General features: G+C 43.6%; 1 long non-coding RNA gene across 3 annotated transcripts in view; it reads right to left on the bottom strand.

Moving 5' to 3' along the window:
• The window catches only part of LOC141543207 (uncharacterized), a 48,299-nt gene extending 30,351 nt beyond the window's left edge, over window positions 1-17,948 (bottom strand). For 2 of the 3 annotated variants that reach the window (XR_012482379.1, XR_012482377.1), the window contains exon 1: window positions 17,900-17,948. This is a non-coding gene — a long non-coding RNA (uncharacterized LOC141543207). Of the gene's footprint in view, window positions 1-13,884; window positions 13,923-17,899 lie in introns of those variants that run through there. The other variant, XR_012482378.1, reaches the window with a different exon arrangement.
• Window positions 17,949-19,092: the final 1,144 nt, after the last annotated feature.

Below are 19,092 nucleotides of genomic sequence, written 5' to 3' on the forward strand. Positions count from 1 at the left end.
TGCAGCCCTTCCAGGAGCGCCCCGAAGCCCTGCAGGAGCTCGAGCTGCGCGTGGACGACGAAGACGAAGACGGGGCGGCGGAGCGCCGCTTCGGGGCCGGAGACAGGGTGCGGGTGAGCGCGGGCGAGCTCATCCAGCTGCGGGGCCGGGTGCTGGGCGTGAGCGGCTCCCGGGTCACCATCATGCCCGAGCACGAGCTGCTCCGGGAGCCGCTGCAGCTGGCCGCCGGGGAGCTGAGCAAGCACTTCGAAGAGGGGGAGCACGTCCAGGTGCTGGCGGGCCGCTACCGGGGCACCACCGGCTTCGTCCTCAGAGTGGAGCCCGACTTTGTCCTGCTCCTGTCCGACCTGGGCCGCGAGGAGCTCCACGTGCTCCCCGGGGACCTGCGGCTGTGCCCGGACACGGCGGCCCCGGAGGACGTGTGGGGCCGGCACCGCTGGGGGGAGCTGGTGCAGCTGAGCCCCAGCACGGTGGGCGTCATCGTGGGCCTGGACGCCTGCGCTCTGCGGGTCCTGGACATGCACGACCGGGTGCTCACCGTGAGCCGCCAAGCCGTCACCGCCAGGAGGGACACCCGCATGGCCGTGGCCCTGGACGCCCAGCACCACAGCGTGCGCGTCCGGGACTCGGTCAGGGTGGTGGAGGGCCCGCGCTCGGGGCTCGAGGCCACGGTCCTCCACCTCTTTCGGGGAATCGCCTTCCTCCGCTCCAGGACGCTCCCGGAGCACGGGGGCCTGTTCGCCTGCAAGTGCCGCCACCTCCTGCTGGCCGGCGCGGTCCGGTCCAGCCGGGGCCGCGGATTCCCGGCAGGGGGCCCGGCTGCCGGCCCGAGCCCTCCCCCCGCCAGTCCCAGACAGCCTGGCCCCGCGGGCCGGGGGCGCCCGGCCTTGGAGACAGCGGCCGCCCGGGGGCCGGACAGGGGCTGGCGGGGTCGGGGCTCCTGGGGCCGTGGGGGTCGCCGTGGGCCTCCCCCACACAGGGGCCTCGTGGGCCAGTCGGTGCGCATCTGCCAGGGGGCCTACAAGGGCTACATCGGGCGCGTGAAGGACGTGAGGGAAAACTTGGCCCGCGTGGAGCTGCACTCCACCTGTCAGACCATTTCCGTGCATCCCCAGAGACTCGTCCCACTGGGCTCCGGGCGCCCCCCACTCTGGCCTGCCGCCTCGGACACTCCCCCCAGCTCCAGCTCCCAGACGCCCACCTACGACTCAGACTCCTCTGGCAGCTACAGTCCCACCCAGGCTGGGGGAGCTTGGGACCCCAGCATCGGGAACACCCCCTCCCGCCCATAGAACGAGCATCATCCATGCTGGTGGTGGTGGAGGAGGAGGTGGTGATTGGGGGGTGAGGGTGCTGGTGGTGGTGGTAGTGGTGGTGGTGAGGGGGGAGGAAGAAGAGAAGAGGGGGAGGAGGAGGAAGAGGAAGAAGAAGAAGAGGAAGAAGAGGAAGAAGAAGATCAAGAAGATCAAGAAGAAGAACAAGAACAAGAAGAAGAACAAGAAGAAGAAGAAGAACAAGAAGAAGACGACTCATGGAAATCTTTTATAGTATCTTGTTTATTCACATTGTTTATTATTTTAATACTTGTCTGTGTGATTCTTCCCATGCTGATGTTTTTCACCACTGATGTATACCTTCAATTAAGACAAAAAAAGTGGGAGAAATAGAGGGTCACAGATAATGGGGGAACTCTAGGCAAGCATAGTAAAACCATGTGTAGCTTGTGTACCCTATTCTTAAAGACCTGTGGGGATGGGGACTAACCCCAGAGGTGACAGGCCAAATGATATATGGCAGATAGATGTTACATAAATGGGGGGAAACATGCCTTCATGTTAGAGCTGACAAACATTTGGGCTTTGTAGTTGCATCCTCTCTACAAAGGAAAGCTGTTTCATGTGATCAATCACTCATTTCATTGTTTTGCCTCTATGGGTATCCCACACACCATCAAGACTAATAATGGACCCTCATACACCTCAGAAATATTAAAATAGTTCTTACAGGAATTTTCCATAGATCATATTTTGGGAATTCCTTACAACACCACAGGACAGGTCACTGTAGAAAGGACAAATCAGATCCTGAAGAGATTCATCAAAAATCAGAAAGAGGGAGGAGGAGGTAGGGTTACTCAGAAAGACATAGATGAAGCATTGCATGCAATGAATTACTTACAATTTGATTCCAATGACTTAAGCCTGGCTATGGAGTATTCTCTGGTAAAAAGAGACAGAGAACCACTAAAAGATAACACCCCATCTTCCTTAAGAAGGCCCCTAAGAATGAGACCATGGTAATGAAAAAGGGTCCTGAAGGATGGAAGAGCCTCTAGGGTTCTAATTTGGGGACCGGGATATGCTTGTATCTCCACAGGAGAAAACCTTCAGCAGTGGATTTCTTCCAGACATCTCCAAATTGGCCAAAAACCAGAAGAGGAAAAGAAGGAAGATGAGGTGAGTGTCAATAAAAAGGAAGATGGGGCCCCAAGACAGCTAACAAGATGCCGTCTATACTTATGGGTTTGAGTCCTATACAGCTGGGACAAACAGCAGAACACCAAGGGTGAGCTATCGTGGACCCACCACGGCCGAGGATTTTCTCATGCTGGGAACACATACTGGATGCAGTGCTAGCAGGCAATTTGTCCCCAATAATCGGGGATGAACTTCACCTTGAGAAATACAGTGGCAGCATGGCATAGGTAAAGGACAACTCTTCTGGACTTGGGAATGGGCTTCATTTGGACTGGTCGCAAAGGAATAGTACCTATTGTGCACAAGTGGAGAGCGTGACTTTACAGTTGCCTTTTTCGGGTATGGGATATCATATAACACACATGCTGGGCATGCAGGGGACGCCCTGTCATAGAGACCCCATCATCCGTGCGGGAGGGCTGCCACAGTGTGTCTATGTAAAGGGGTCTCAGGTTGACCCTTCAGATCTTCACGCTGTGCTCATTCTCGTTCCTGTTTTACGCTTGCAGACTGGACATTGCAATCGCGGCACGAGGCTAAAGAGGACTTATGGCAGTCTCCCAGGACTTGTTTGGGGACCTTACAAAGGCAGTGCCTGGGAAGGTTGATGGAAAGCACAAGCTTCCCTGGGATACATTTTTGTCACTCAAGAATTGGGCTAGCAGTTTGTCACATGGAGAAACGTCGTGGGCCCTGGTTCTTGGACAAATGGCATGAGAACTGGCTACCGGCTCTATACTAAAGCCCATCTGGGAGGGAGATATGCATTCCTGTGGGAGATTTTATGACTGTGACCAAGAAAACATTCGATTTCTGCAACGTTACTTGTTGGAATTGTACAGTCAACGATGGTTTAGAGAATGAAATTGAAAATCAGACTGCATTTGTTGTCCCTGAAGCTCATGTCACAGTGCTTCCTGGCAAAAGTGAGAAATGCTGTCCTACTAAAAGTGGTCATATGTTCAAAACCATCATAGAAAACAAGGAAACAGACCTGAGTCCCAGGGGAAAAAAAAGAGATGGATCAGCTGTGCCATATGAGGTAGCACTCTGTTGGTTTCACTTGTAGCTTCCCCCATCTCTCTTGCAATATCCACATCTAACGTACAAAACAGGAAAGTACCAGGTAGGTAGAGAGAGGAACCAGCCAGGAAAGTCCCAGTGGGGTTTGCCAGACAGACTAAGATGGGGCAACAATTGTGTCCGATGAAGAAAGACTTAAGGGAAGTGTTACTAGAAATAGGAGCAGAAGCAGAATTACTAAAAGTCCAGGCTGAATTACAATGTGACTAGAGATAGGCAAAGGATTGTGTCACCTCTTTGCTGTATAGTCATACAGGATAAGATTAACAATTGGGACAGTATCAAGAGCATTTCAATGGTTTATTTCTCAGTAACAGAATTGAAGATGGCATAGATTATGTCTAGCATCTGACACAGAGAAGGTTTCTCATGAAGATTTCAATCCAGATAAAACTACTGGAAAAAAATACACATTGGTTTGATAAGACCTCTTCATGGTGCTTGGAATTAGAATCTTTGTTGCCCTGTGGCTTGTTGTGTTGTTACTACTGGGTTGTCCTGGAATCTTAGGATGCTTTGCCAGATATTTCTCCCCTGTCTTTTCAAAGGTTGTAACTCAAGAAAGGACTTCTTATGGAAAAGAAAACAATAGGGATTTGCTAAGTATGGGACTCTGCATAAAAGGAATACAGAGGCCATTTTTACCTTTGGTGCAAAATAAGTTTTTTGCCACGTTGCAGAAACACCCTTGTGGAGGAAAGAGCAGCGATGTGCCACTGGGAAAGGGGATGGTCTGAGGCTAACAGTGCAGTTTCTCATAAACAGGGATGGCTTGAAGGGCCTCCCCCCTGTGAGCGAGTTGCTCAAGTGGCTGGGTTGGCTCAATTCCCATTGGCAGATACTTGCACATGCCAAACCCATGAGCTGCTTCTCTGAAGGAGAGTAGCCCATCTGTGAAATAGGTTAGGCTCACAGGACAAAATAGTCAATTACTCTAATAACCTAGTATGTGACAAAGCCCTAAACCCCAGCTTTTAGGATAAAAACTCACCATTTGACCAAAACTGCTGGGAAAATTGGAAACTAGTATGGCAGAAACTGGGTATTAACCGACAGCTAATACCCTATGCTAACATAAACTTGAAATGGGGTCATGATATATACATAAGGGCAGCTACTTGGGGTAGAGCTAAGTTCAAATTTGGCCCCAGACACTTCCTGGTTGTGTCATCCTGGTCAAGGCACTTAACCCCAATTGACTCAGGGGAAAAAGAGTGATAGTAAAGGAAATTAGATGAACACATGATAGTTTACCTCTCAGATCTGTAGAAATAGGGAAGCACCTGTAAGGACTAGATGTAACTGCACAAAAGGGCAGGGGGGCGCAGTTCCATTAGGAAATATTAGGAGATTCCTGGACTCTGATTATGAAAAAAAGGAGAGAGAAAGGGAGGGAGGGAGGGAGGGAGAGTGAGAGAGAGAGAGAGAGAGAGAGAGAGAGAGAGAGAGAGAGAGAGAGAGAGAGAGAGAGAATATGAATGAGAATCAGAGGGATAACATAGGTCAAAAAGAGCAAGAGATTAAAAACACTATGAGAGTGAAAAAAATAGTCAGAAAGAGGCAGAAAAAAGTGAGAGAGAGAAGAGAAGAAGGAGAAAAAGAAAAGGAGAGGAGAGACAGACAGAGACAGAGAGCAAGAGAGAGTGAGAGACAATGAGAATCAGAGTGGAAACGTGGTTCCTTAAGAGCTAGAACTTAAAAAACACTTTCAGAGTGAAAAAAAAATACTCAGAAAAACGCAAAAAAAGTGAGAGAAAGAAACAGAAGAAAGAGTAAAAGCAAGAGCATGAGAGGAGAGAAAGACACACACACACACACACACACACAGAGAGAGAGAGAGAGAGAGAGAGAGAGAGAGAGAGAGAGAGAGAGAGAGAGAGAGAGAATGAATCACAGAGGTTAAATAAGCCAGAAAGGCTAAAGAGTAAAAATAGAGACTAAGAAAAAGTGAAAAAAAAAAAAACAGTCAGAAATGGACAGAAAGAGAGAAAAAGAGAGAGAAGCATAGAAATAAAGCAAGCCAGAGAATGAAAAGGAGATTGAGAAAAAGGAGTAAGTCAGAGGGGCAGCATGGAGAGAAGAAGATAAGGGAGTGTGAGAAAGACAGAGAGAGATACACCTAGGTGGCACAGTGGATAGAGCACCAGCCCTGAAGTCAGGAGGACCTGAGGTCAAATCTGGCCTCAGACTCTGAACACTTCCTGGTTGTGTGACCCTGGTCAAGTCACTTAACCCCAATTGCCTCAGGGGAAAAAAGAGAGATAGTAAAGGAAATTAGATGAACAAATGACAGTTTACTTCTCAGATCTGTAGAAACAGGGAAGCACCTGTGAGGACTAGAAGTAACTGCACAAAAGGGCAGGGGGGCGCAGTTCTATTAGGAGACATTAGGAGATTCCTGGACTCGATTACAAAGTTCCCCCCTGGTTCCCTGAGGAAGGCTGCCATAATTGTGAGAGGGGGATGGGTTTCAGTTACACCTCACCGCTTACCATAAGCAATGCCCAGGAGAAATACAAACAAGCCATTCTACTGTCTATAATCTCATTAAACCAAGCCTGAAATCAGAACCAGAAAAAGAGGTCAGGGAGTTTACATTGAGGGCAAACAGGCCCATCTCTGAGCAGCAGAGGTCCCTCTCCTGAGCCAGAGGAGGCAATGCTCAATGGCCTCCCCCTCCTCCCCCTTCACCCCGCCCTGTGTGGCTCCTGTGGGGGCTCTCCTAACACAAAGCCCAAAATGAAAGAAGAAATGAGGAAATGCGGAATCTGAAATCCAAAACAGAGACAAGCGCGACATCTAGCGGAACAAAAGCAAGAGGCACCAATTCTACTCCACCTTCCCTTCACAAAGTTGTGCTCCTGGCTAGAGATCAAGGAGACAGGGAGGGAGGGAAGGAGGGTGTCCTGTTAGAGAGGAGGATGAGACCCTTTGACCCCGGGCAGAGAAGAGGCAGGCAGGACGGCTCCCATTGGCCACTTACTCTGATCACAGAAATTTGCTTGAAGAGGAGAAAGCAGGGGCCTGACTGGGACACTAACAACCCCCCCCCTTTGGCCTGCTGGGAAACCTGTGCCAGGAACTTCACGGTATTTCTCTCCAATGCTGGGTTTCTAATGTCGTTCAGAGAACCATTCCCAAAGTCAGAACCCAGAACAGTCAGGGAGGATCCCGAGGGATTTCACCTCCACAGCAAGTTTCACTAAGCAGAGTTTTTACATCCCAAACTCTGTCCCCCGGGCCTGCAGAGCACAGCCCACGGCACAGGCAGGCTTGTCAGGCTGAAATCCTGCTCTGGGGACTTCTACAAGGTACAGATCCCATTTACTGTCATACTCCTTACCCATGACACCCTGAGGCACTTCTTAAATACAGGAGAATGGACAGTTTTCAGAGAATTTGCAGTTAGCCAGAAATCTAACAAACTTCCTGGGAGTTCTTGCAGTAGAACCTCAGATACAGCGTCCCAAGTGACTTTGCCTTAAAACAATCAGAGACTTGAAAAAGAAAAGCAACTATTCAGTTATGACCATGGTATAACCATAAGCTACTTCTCTAAATGATAGAAGCAAGTAAAGTGAAAGGATGTTCATTTAACCATCACGTGAGACAGAGAAGGTTGGAGGGTGAGCTCCAGTGAGTGGATTTGTTTTTCACTTCTAAGGAGCAGCCATGCCCAGTGAGGGAAGGGTGAACTAAGTCTATACCTTCCCAAGCCAATACAAATAACTGGTAGGCAGTTTTCTGTCCCAAATTTCAGATGAACCACCCAAAATCCCAATCAAAGACCTTCAGAAACCGAAAGGTGAGAGCCTGGAACCCTACAGCTAAAACCAAGCTTTTCCCAAACCAGACAAGTGCACAAACCAGGGCAATGGACCCCCAAGCAGGGGCTGAGTCCACTTCCCCTGCCCATACAACCCTTCTTTAAGAGTCCCTGAGGCAGGTAGGGAGAAGGCCCTGCTATAGATTCCTTTAGCTCTCTGGTCCCATCCTTTGGGGAGGTGGTCAGTCTGAAATCCAAGGGGTGTCAAACCCCTGAGACCCTCCCTCTGAAGAGATCTTGCACAGTCCCACCTTGCCGTGCCCCATCAGGAATCCCAGTCATGTTCAGGTTTCCATTTCCCAATAAAACATACTCATGGATCACCTCATGGCCGCTGCCTTCCTTTGAGTCAGTCTGCCAAAGCCCGCTGCTTTGTGTGGCTTTCTACTTCTCCTCCTCCATACCACGTGGTATCTCCCCTAAGTCCACCATGCTTCCTTCTCTTTATGGCTAACTACCTTTTCGGGGCTAAGTCCCTTTCAGAATTAAGCCTGCCAGCTAAGGGCATGCCCCAGCCTCAGGGGGGTGGGTTTCTTTCTCGTGGCAAAGAGAAAGTTCCACTCAGAAACTTGCCCTTTCCATCATTAATTATGAAAACCGCTTTCTATGCTCTCCCATTCTATTTCATACTGTATCCCACCATTTTGTCTACAACCTCTTCTCTAAAGTAATCCACTTTTGGCAAAGACAATGACCACCACGACTTCTTCCCGTGGCTCAATCCCTGCAGTTGGGTTCTGTCACCATCTCCTGTCACATCACCCACATCATTTGGGTCCTCGGACCTCATCACTGGGTGCCCGCCAACATCCCACTCCGCTCTCTGTGCCCAACATCATAACCCACATCAAACTACTTACCAATTTTAGGTTTCAATATTACAACAATAGCCCCAAATAACTTATTCAGCAACCTCACAATTTTCCTAAGTGACAGAACATCATCTATCCTAAAGATAAGCAGGAAGTTCAGGTGATTTACAGCTGGGTTTCTTTCTTTCTTTCTTTTCTTTTTTTTCTTTTTTTTTTTTCCTGAGGAATTGGAGTTGTGACTTGCCTTGGAGTCATAAGGCTAGAAAATGTTGTGTCTGAGGGCAGATTTGAACTCAGGACCTCTTTTCTTCAGGGCTGGTGTTCTAGTCACTGGGCCACTTAGCTGCCCCAGAGCTTACATTTTGGGGGTTAAGATGTCTTTTATTATTCTTTGATGGTCTTGTGAGTTTCAATTTTTTAATTTAAGTTTTATTATTCCACCTAAATGTCCATAACTGTGGAAACCAAAATGCCCATTGATTTCTCACAGTAAGGCTATGTTCCCCCCCTTGAGGACTACATTGAATACCAGAAATTTGGGAGTATTATTTAATCCTTTTCATTTTCTTTTGCAAACTTATCTTTGCTGAGATCCTGGAACCTTTGTTCTCTGACTCAGTCATTATTTTATGTCACTGGTAAATCTCCATTTAGGTTTGGATCTTTTGTTGGCCATCCCTGTACCAATTTCCCTTCTTAATCATCGGGGAATGGAACCAAGAACTCCCCTGACTCACAGATGAATGTAGGAAAGAATTATTTCACATTCTTGCAAGAATGGATGCACATAGCTTGTCTCTACCCCAGAGGAACTTACTTTCTAGAATTGGAAAGTAATGGGGAGGGCTGGGGGAAAAAAAACAACTTTTTTTTCCAAATCTCAGGCCACAGGACAGTTAGGTTGGGCAGTGGATAGAGCACCCGCCCTGAAGTCAGGAGGACCTGAGGTCAAATCTGGCCTCAGACTCTGAACACTTCCTGGTTGTGTGACCCTGGTCAAGTCATTTAACCCCAATTGCCTCAGAAAAGAAAAAAGGTATATTCAAGTCTCAGGCCACCATCCCTGATTGCAAAAGTCATGCTCTGCCTCCAAGGAGGCATTATATTCTTTGGGGGGAAGATGAACTTCACCCTTGATTACTTCCTGATGTCCTTGTGGGTTTCTGGTTCCTAATTTAAGTTTCATTTCTCCAATGTAATTATCAGAACTTTGGAAATAAATTGAACATCCATCCATTTCTCACAGGGAATGAAAGGATGTTTGAATTATTTGGACCTTTTTACATTTGCGTTCAGTCTCTTTATGCTACTGCTTAATTTTTGCAGAAGTTCCATATGTTGCAGAGAAATGTCCATATTCCTATTGTCCCATTTAGAAGATGGCTGGAAGTCCTTTACCTCCAGTTTCTTTAAACATTTATTCATCTCTTCTGCTTTCATCTCATTCCACATTTCTTCATTTCCCCTTTTTCTTTTTCCTTCTCTTGCAGATTCCCCTTCATCTCTTGCCATTCAACTAGTCATCTTCATTAGATTTTTTTTAAATTTCATCCATTTTTCTTCCCCTTTCCAATGAGCGTTTCTCTCCTTCCCCTCACTGTCCCTCTTCTCTTTCTGTTTAGCCTAGATTTTCTTTCTCTGATCCATTGCCTTTCTCTTTTCCCTGTAAACTTCCTACAGAGAAAGCCCCCAAGGTGACCCTTCAGAGCTCTGCCCTGTAGGCTCTTCCTGCCATTCCCACAGACTAGCCCTCTCAGAATCCCATGGAGAACCGCAGGGGTCAGAGAGAACACTGCTCCACTGCAGGGAACACTGCCTCCTGAGACTGACCCTCTTGTTCTCTTTTCCAATGGGACTAGCTGAAACTTTCTCAAAAAGTCCGTGAGACTAGACCTAAGTCACATGCTCCCTATTCCCAGAGGTCTGCAGAGCCAGAAGATCAGGCCTTGAGCCCCAGGTTACAGGAAGTCACATGATCTCTTCGCCTAGAAAACTCAAAGGGTCAGACCCTAGGTGAGTTACAAGAAGGGTTTCAGCACCCCGGTGACCACTGACCAACAGCTAAGTGTCAGGAATGTGTATAGGATTATTCCAAGGCCAGGAGAATTTGAAATCATTGACACTGGGAAAGATAATGCAGAATGTTGGAGGGGAAGTGGGAAAAAAGGGACACTGATACATGGTTGGTGGAATTGTGAATACATCCAGACATTCTGGAGAGCAATTTGGAACTGTGCTCCAAAAGTTATCAAACTGTGCATACCCTTTGACCCAGCAGTGTTACTACTGGGCTTCTATCCCAAAGAGATCTTAAAGAAGGGAAACGGGCCTGTATGTGCAAGAATGTTTGTGGCAGCCTTTTTTGTAGTGGCCAGAAACTGGAAACTACGTGGATGCCCATCCATTGGAAAATAGCTGAATAAATTGTGGTATATGAATATTATGGAATATTCTTGTTCTGTAAGAAATGACCAACAGGATGATTTCAGAAAGTCCTGGAGAGAATTACATGAACTGATGCTGAGTGAAATGAGCAGGACCAGGAGATCATTATATACTTCACAAAAACAATACTATATAATGATCAATTCTAATGGATGTGGCCCCTCTTCAACAATGACATGAACCAAATCAGTTTCAATAGAGAAGTAATGAACTGAACCAGCTACACCCAGCAAAAGAACTCTGGGAGATGATTATGAACCACTACATAGAATTCCCAATCCCTCTATTTTTGTCTATTTTTGTGCCTCACACATAGTAGGCATTTAATAAATGCTTGTTAACTGAGCCTCGTGAATGAAAGTGCCTGGAAATGAACACAATATTTCAGGTGTGGTCTGACCAACTCAGGCAAGGTTCAACTGGATTATCCCTTCTATATTCAAAGAGGGATTATCAGGAATTTCTCATTCCTCTTCTTTGACAATTTGACTTGTCTGCACAAGGGCTGTTGTGTGTCTGAGGGCAGAATATAATTTATACTTTAGTATCTTAAGAGGAAGGGAAAGTAGAATGGCATAAGTTAAGCCCCTAGTTACCTATTATTATCAATTTTTACAGAATAAAAATCTGACTGATTATTGCTTCTTTCTAGATAATGGCATCAAAATTCCTTAAAAGGTAGAATTGGCCAAAAGGATAAGGAGTTAAAAAAAATCTAACAGAAGAAAATAGATCCAGGGGAGATCATTAAACTACCTGACAACTATTATCCACAAAAAGAACCTAGACTACATCCTTTAAGGAATCATCAAGGAAAACTACCCGGATATCCTAGAACCAACTGAGTGTTCCTCTCAGTTGAATAAACAATTTCAGTTTTCTTTTCAGCCATTTTTGAAAATTCTGAAACAAGTTTCAATGTGCAGTGCTCTCATAAAACGTTTTAATGGAAAATGAATTGCTATCTCAGCACCATCTGCAAATCATTTTAAGTCAAGAAAATTGATTGTGCTCTATAATATTATCTGTCCTAATTCAATTCTAGGACATCTTATAGAATTTCTGCCAGCCAGGATGATGCCATTTCTAGATATATTGTCTCCAGGTGTTTTTGTACAATGAGAGCAGATTTGTTTCTATCATTATTTATTTCTGCAAGGTCCAGGGAGAAAGCATCAATATATTCAAGAGGAAAAGAATAATTGTTACCAATTCCCATTTCGGATTTTGAATTGCAATGTTCCTACCCCAGTATGCTAACATCCTTAACCATTTATATTGTTTACCCCCATGTACAGACTACCGTTCTTTGTTCTAGGCTTTAAAATAGGGAGGGGGAGGCAGATTGCCTTTCATTCCCAATGGCTTTAAGCTCCATAGGATAAACCAGTGGCCCTCTTTATCAGGAAATTCATGCTTATATAATAGACTACTAGTGTCCGGAGATTTGTACCTCTGTTGATTTGTTTTTACTTGTAAGAAGTAAGCTCGGTCGTCTTCACACCACCAATGCAATGTCTCCTGAAGGAAAGTTTTAGCCTATACAATCTATGTTCTCTAAGTATATAAGTATATATACCATCAGATGATAATCTGCAAAGAGAGATTGGAGTTTGGTTTCCTCATTACCTACTCTAATTCCTTTAATCTCTTTCTCAGCTCTTATTGCTGAGACTAGCATTTCGAATACAATATTGAATAGTAATGGTGATAGAAGGCAACCGTGTTTCACTCCTGATCTTACTGGAAAAGGTTCCAGTTTATCCCCATTACACCTGTGTATCCATTGTTTTTGAACAAAATTACCCAATACTAAAATGTGCCAAAAGCAGCCAAATGTATCCTTTGCTTTCAAAACAAATTAACCAAAACAATATTGTGCCAGAGGCACCCAAAAGTATCTGTTGCACAGGTACCCCAATGTATCCTTTGCTTTTAAACAAAATTACCAAAAAGAAAGCTGTTCCATAGGCAACCAAATATATCCCTTGCTTTTAAATCAAACTGGTGTGTGGAGTAAGATATGGTGATGAACTGACAGATTAAGCACATATTGATCAGAGACTGCTAGCTAACGTAAACCAGACCTATAGGCCCCAGCCATGTGAAGGCCGAGGCCGCATTCCATTGTCCAAAAAAGAAGAGGCTGTAAATCACTTTGTCAGGTTGCACTCCACTGACCAAATTGGTGGGTGGGGATGGTGCAAATTTGTATGACCACTCACAACCTACGGAGGGTGGGATTTTGGAAGTTCTTTGTCTGAAATGTATAAAAGTTGTGAACATTTTCAAGGGAGTGGTTCTCTCCTACTGTGAATTTGGCTCACAGACCAGGATGGGGTCCGCTTCTCAAGATTCTAATAAATAATTCTGCTTTTCTATGAGTGATCTCTGAGTAGTCATTTTTGAATAGAATTTTTTACCCCTCACACTGGCACCCAAATGTCTTTTGTTTTGAAACAAAAATTATCAAAAATCATGTTTTGCCAGAAGCATCAACAAGTATCCTTCACTTTTAAACAAAATTACCCAAAACCAAGTTTTGCCACAGACACCAAAAGGTATCCCTTGCTTTTAATCTGAATTGCCAAATACCAAGTTGTACCACACATACCAAAATACATACATTTCTTTTAAAGCAAAACAAAAATTACCCAAAATGTATCATTAGCTTTAAAATCAAAATTACCTAAAGCCAAGTTTTGCCATGGCCACCAAATATACCCATTGTTTTAAACAACATTACCCAAAGCCAAGTTGTGCCACAGGCACCCAAAAGTATGTGTTAGTTTAAAAAAATACCCAAAATCAAGTTGTGATACAGGCACCCAAATGTATCTTTTGCTTTTAAACAAAATTAATCCAAAACCAAGATGTGCCTCATGCACCCAAATGTATCTGTGGGTTTTAAACAAAATTACTCAAAACCAAGTTGTGCCATAGGCACCCAAATGTATCTTTTGTTTTATACATATATCCCAAAACCAATTTGTGCTAGAGGCACTCAAATATATCTCTTGCTTTTAAACAAATATTATCAAAAGCCAAATTGTCCCCTGCTTTAAAACCACATTAAACAAAAATAAGTGTACCATAGTCACCCAAATGTATTTTTAGCTTTTAAACAAAAGTACCCAAAACCAAGTTGTGCCACAAGCACCCAAACGTATCCCCTGCTTTGAAACCACATTAAACAAAAACAAGTTGTGCCATAGGCACTCATATGTAGCTTTAACTTTACCCAAAATCAAGTTGTGCCACAGGGACCCAAATGTATCTTTAAAAAAAAAAAAAACCAAATTACCAAAAACCAAGTTCTGTCACAGGCACCCAAATGTATCCTTTGCTTTAAAACAAAATTACCCTTTAAAAAATTGTGAAGGAGGCACCAAAATGTATCTTTCACTTTAAGACAAAAATCACCTGAACCCAAGTTTTGCCCCAGGCCACCAAATGTATTTATTGCTTTTAAACAAAATTACCCAATACCAAATTGTACCACAGGTACCCAAATGTATCCCTCGCTTTTAAACAATAGTAACCAAAACCAAGTTGTGCCATAGGCACCCAAATGATTCTGTTGCTTTTAAACAAAATTATCCAAAACCAAATTATGCTACAGGCACTCAAATGTTTCCCTGGCTATGAAATAAAAATTATCCAAACAAAGTTTTGCCTCAGGCACCCAAATGTATCTTTTGACTTTAAACCAAATTACTCAAAACCAAGTTTTCCACAGGCACTCAAATGTATTTTTTCTTTTCAACAAACATTATCAAAAAACAAAACAAAACAAAACAAAACCACAACAACAACAAAAACAAGTTGTGCCAGAAGTACCCAAAAGTATCCTTTACTTTTAAACAAAATTACCCAAAATTAAGCTTTACACAGGCACCCAAATGTATTCTTTGCTTTTAAACCAAATTAACCAAAACCCAGTTTTGCCCTAGGCAACCAAATAGATCCCTTGCTTTTAAACAAAATTACCCAACACCAAGTTGTGCTACAGATACCCAAATTTATCCTTTGCAATTAAACAAGTTTACCCATTACAAAGTTGTGCCACAGGCACCAGAATGTATTCTTAGCTTTAAAACAAAACTTATCTAAAACCAACTTTTGCCACAGTTCAGCAAATGTATTCATTGCTTTTAAACAAAATTACCCAAAACCAATTTGTGCCACAAATACCATAATGTAGCCTTTCCATTTGAACAAAAATTACCCAAAACCAAATCCTACACAAGTACCGAAATGTATCCTTGGCTTTTAAACAAAATTACCCAATACCAAGTTGTGCCCCAGACAACCAAATGTATCCCTTGCTTTTAAACAAAAGTAACCAAAATCAAGTTGTGACATAGGCACCCAAATGTATCATTTGTTTTAAACCAAATTATGCAAAACAAAGTTGTGCCACAGGCACTCAAATGTATCTTTTGCTTTTAAAAAAAAATGAGCAAAAACCAAGTTGTGCCAGAAGCACCAAAAAGTATCCTTTACTTTCAAACAAAAATACCCAAAATCAAGTTGTGTTACATGCACCCAAATGTATCCTTTGCTTATTTAAAAAAATGCCCAATATCAAGTTGTACCAAAGGTACCAAAAGTATCCTTTGCTTTTAAATAAATAATTATCAAAACCAAGTTTTGCACAGTCAGCCAAATATGTCCTTTGCTTTTAAACCAAATTAACCAAGACCAAGTTTTGCCACAGGCACCAAAATATATCTTTTTTTTAAAATACAAATTACCCAACACTCTCTCTTTTTCTATCTGTCTGGTATTTCTCACAGGGTCCCTGTTCCTTTCTCTCTCTTAGTTTCACTGATGATTTCTCTCTCACTCTCTTCTTTCCCTCCCTCTATGCTTGTTTGTCTATATTTCTCTGGTACTTTCTCTCTCTCTCTCTCTCTCTCTCTCTCTCTCTCTCTCTCTCTCTCTCTCTCTCTCTCTCTCTCTCTCTCTCTCTCTCACACACACACACACACACACACACACACACACACACACACACAGCCAAAGTGAGAGGAGTCAAAAAGGGACAGAGAGAGAAAGTCACAAAGAATGAGAAAGAAAAAGAGAAACAGAATGCTAGAGAAATACAGAGACAGAATGACAGATAGCTCTAGAGAGGGAAAAGAAAAAGTGAGAGAGAAAGAAAAATGGGGCTTGACATAGAGTGAAATATAGAGAGAAAGATGGAGTTATAACCAGAGAGAATAAGCCAGAATGAGACAATGAGAGAGAGAGACAGAAAAGGCCAGAGGGAAAGAGAAAGAGCCAGAGAGTGAGATAGAAATTGAAAAAGAAAGAAAGAGAGAAAGCCACAGAGAAAGCCACAAAAACAGAGAAAAGGAGAGAGAAACAAAGGGACAGTGAGAAAAAAGCAAGAGAGATAGAAAGAGATACAAAGACAAAAAGACAGACAGATAAAGGGGGGAGAGAGAGAAAGAAAAAGGGTGATTCAGAGAGATAGAATGAAACAGAGACAAAGACAGAGCCATAGTGGAACAGAATGGGAGAGGAAAGAAAATGTCAGAGGAAGAGAGAGAAAGCCAGGGGAAGAGAGAGTAAAAAAGAGAGAAGGGAAGCCAAAGAGTGATAGAGAAAAAAATGAGTTTGAGAGAAACAGGTACACAAAGAGAGAAAGAACAAGAAACAGACAGAGAGAATGAGAGACAGAGAGAAAGAATGAAAGACAGAGACAGAAAGAACAAGAGACAGAGAGAGAAAGAACAAGAGACAGAGAGAGAAAGAACAAAAGACAGATAGAGAAAGAATGAAAGACAGAGAAAGAACAAAAGACACAGAGAGAAAGAACGAAAGACAGAGAAAGAATGAGAGACAGAGAAAAAGAACTAGAAACAGAGAAAGCAAGCCAGAGCAAGAAAGAATAGAAACTAAATGCCAGAGGGAGAAAGAGAAAGCCAAATAATAGGGAAGAGGCAATGCATAAGAAAAAAAGAAACAGGAATAAAGAATGAGAAGAGAAAGGGGGGACAAATATTGGAAAAGATAGAGAGAAAGAGAAATAAAAAGAGTAAGAAAGGCAGAAAATGCGCACACACACACACACACACACACACACACACACACACTCAGAAAAGGGGGGGGGGGGGAGGAAAGCCAGAGAGTGAGAGTGAGAGAGAGAAAGAGAAAAGTAGGCATTAAGAGAGAAACTGACACAGAGAGAGCAAGCCAGAACAAGCTAGAGAGGAAAAAGTGAAAAAGAAAGTGTCAGGGGTTGGGGGAAGAGAGACAGACAGACAGACAGGACAGAGTGAGGGGAAGACAGAGTGAGTGAGTGAGAAAAAGAAGGAAAAAGAGATTAATAGGAACCCAAAGAAAGCCAGAGAGTGAAAGAGGGATGAAAAAGAGTAAAAGAAAGAATCAGAGAGACAGAAAAAGACACAAAAGATCCAGAGAGTGCAAGCCAGAGTGAGGCAAAGAGAGAAGTGCCAGGGGAAGAAGTGCCAGAGAATGAGAGAGTGAGAAAGACAGAAAAAAAAATAGTCATAAACAGAGAAAGAAAGAGAGAAAGAGCCAGAAAGAGAACTAAAAAAAGACAGAGACAGTAAGAGAAAATTTTTTAAAAAGTGATTCAGAGACACAGAAACTGAGACAGAGACACAGCTAGAGATAGAAAAGAGAGAACATGACAGGGAGAGAGGAAGAGACAAAACGTGACAGTGATAAAGATAAAACAAGAGAGTGAGAGACAGAAACAATGAAAGAGAAGTCAGAGAGATAGAGGCAGAGACAGTGAGAAAGTTGGAAAGAACGAGAGAGAGAGAGAGAGAGAGAGAGAGAGAGAGAGAGAGAGAGAGAGAGAGAGAGAGAGAGAGAGAGAGAGAGAGAGAGAGAGAGAGAGAGAGAGAGAGAATGAGACAGACAGACACAAAGACATGGAGCCAGTGAAAGAGAAAGAAAAACAGAGTCAGAGAGAAAGAGACAACTGGCCTCTTCTAGCTTCAGTGTGAGATCTCCATCTCCTCCTACCCACAAGAATCTTTGCCAATGGAGCAACTCTCCCGTCCCAGGTCAGGTCTCCTTTGCTCCACCTTCTCAGTCTTGTCCCCTACATGATCCTCTTTTTCTGAGACCAGGGAGCTCTCCTCAATGCTCATCTTTCTCAACCTTTCCCCAGCCTTTGACACAGATCACCCCTCTCTCCTTTCTGAGATTCTCTTCTCTACGGTTTTAGGACAAGATCCTCTCCAGGCTCTCCTCCACACTTTCTGACCCCTTACCTGTCTTCTGAACTGGCTCTTCCACCAGATCACATCCTCTAATCACAGGTGTCCCTCCTCCTGGCTCTTCCTCTTTTCTCCCTCTATATAATGGATCTCATCAGCTGCCATGCATTTAATCACCATCTCTGGGCTAATAATTTGCAAATTCTTCTTCCCTCTCCTGTCCTAATTTCTCTGCCGACTTTTAGTCCTGCATCCCTACTGACCTGCCTGGATACCTTTAAGTTATGTTTAAAAACTAAAAGCCATCTAAGGAAAGCCTTCTTTAATTCCTCTTCTTGTGCTTTCCCTCTTCTAATTATTTCCTATTTCATCCGTACAAAGTTGGCTATTTACCTATTGTCTCCTCATTAGACTGTAAGCTCCTTGAGGGCAGAGATTGTAGTGTGTGTGTGTGTGTGTGTGTGTGTGTGTGTGTGTGTGTGTGTGTGTGTGTAATTGTGTATATGAACCAGTTTGTATCAGAATGCCCAACACATGGTGGGTCTTTTATAGAAGTCTATAGAATGGAATTGAAAATTTCAGGCCTTTGATATCATCTTGGTTTATCACTCTCTTCTTCCAAATCCCTGCTTCTGCCTTTTTCATTTATCTTCTCAAGTTGTACAAAAGCAGCAGCCTTCTGAAGGCTAGATGACACAAGGTTCTGTTCAGAAAACTCCCTATCATTCTCTTCACTGTTACCTCCAGCAGATTTCCTCATTCTTCCCTGTTCATTTTGGTACTTTTAGAAAAAAAAATTTCTTTTCATAGTCTTTCTGTTGTTTCTCTCTTGCTATTGTTGTCTATGTTTATTCACTCTTCCTACATTTCTGTTGTGTGAGGCATTTAAGAAACAAATAACCCCTTTCTAGTGGTACTTCTAGAAATATTTACTATTTTACTATTTACTATTAGCTTTTTGTCCCCATATTATTGTTCCCATCTGCAGGATAAGTCACCCTGGAGTACATCCTCAGCTCTAACACTCCATCCCTTCCCGGTATCTACTTGGTTTGCATTAGTCTTGCCTTATTCCAGTCAATCAGTTGTATGTGAAGGCTTGTAGAATTTTGTGCTTCTGAACTGAATTGTTCAATGTACCTACTACCAGCCTTGGAGTTTGTGACCATGTTTTATTTTGTTTCTCTGCAGGTGAATTCTTTCCATTGGAATTTTATTTTCTCTGTTCAGAACTTCTGGCCAGTTCT

Source organism: Sminthopsis crassicaudata, chromosome 5 (genome assembly GCF_048593235.1).
Source record: "Sminthopsis crassicaudata isolate SCR6 chromosome 5, ASM4859323v1, whole genome shotgun sequence".
NCBI classification, from domain to species: domain Eukaryota; kingdom Metazoa; phylum Chordata; class Mammalia; order Dasyuromorphia; family Dasyuridae; genus Sminthopsis; species Sminthopsis crassicaudata.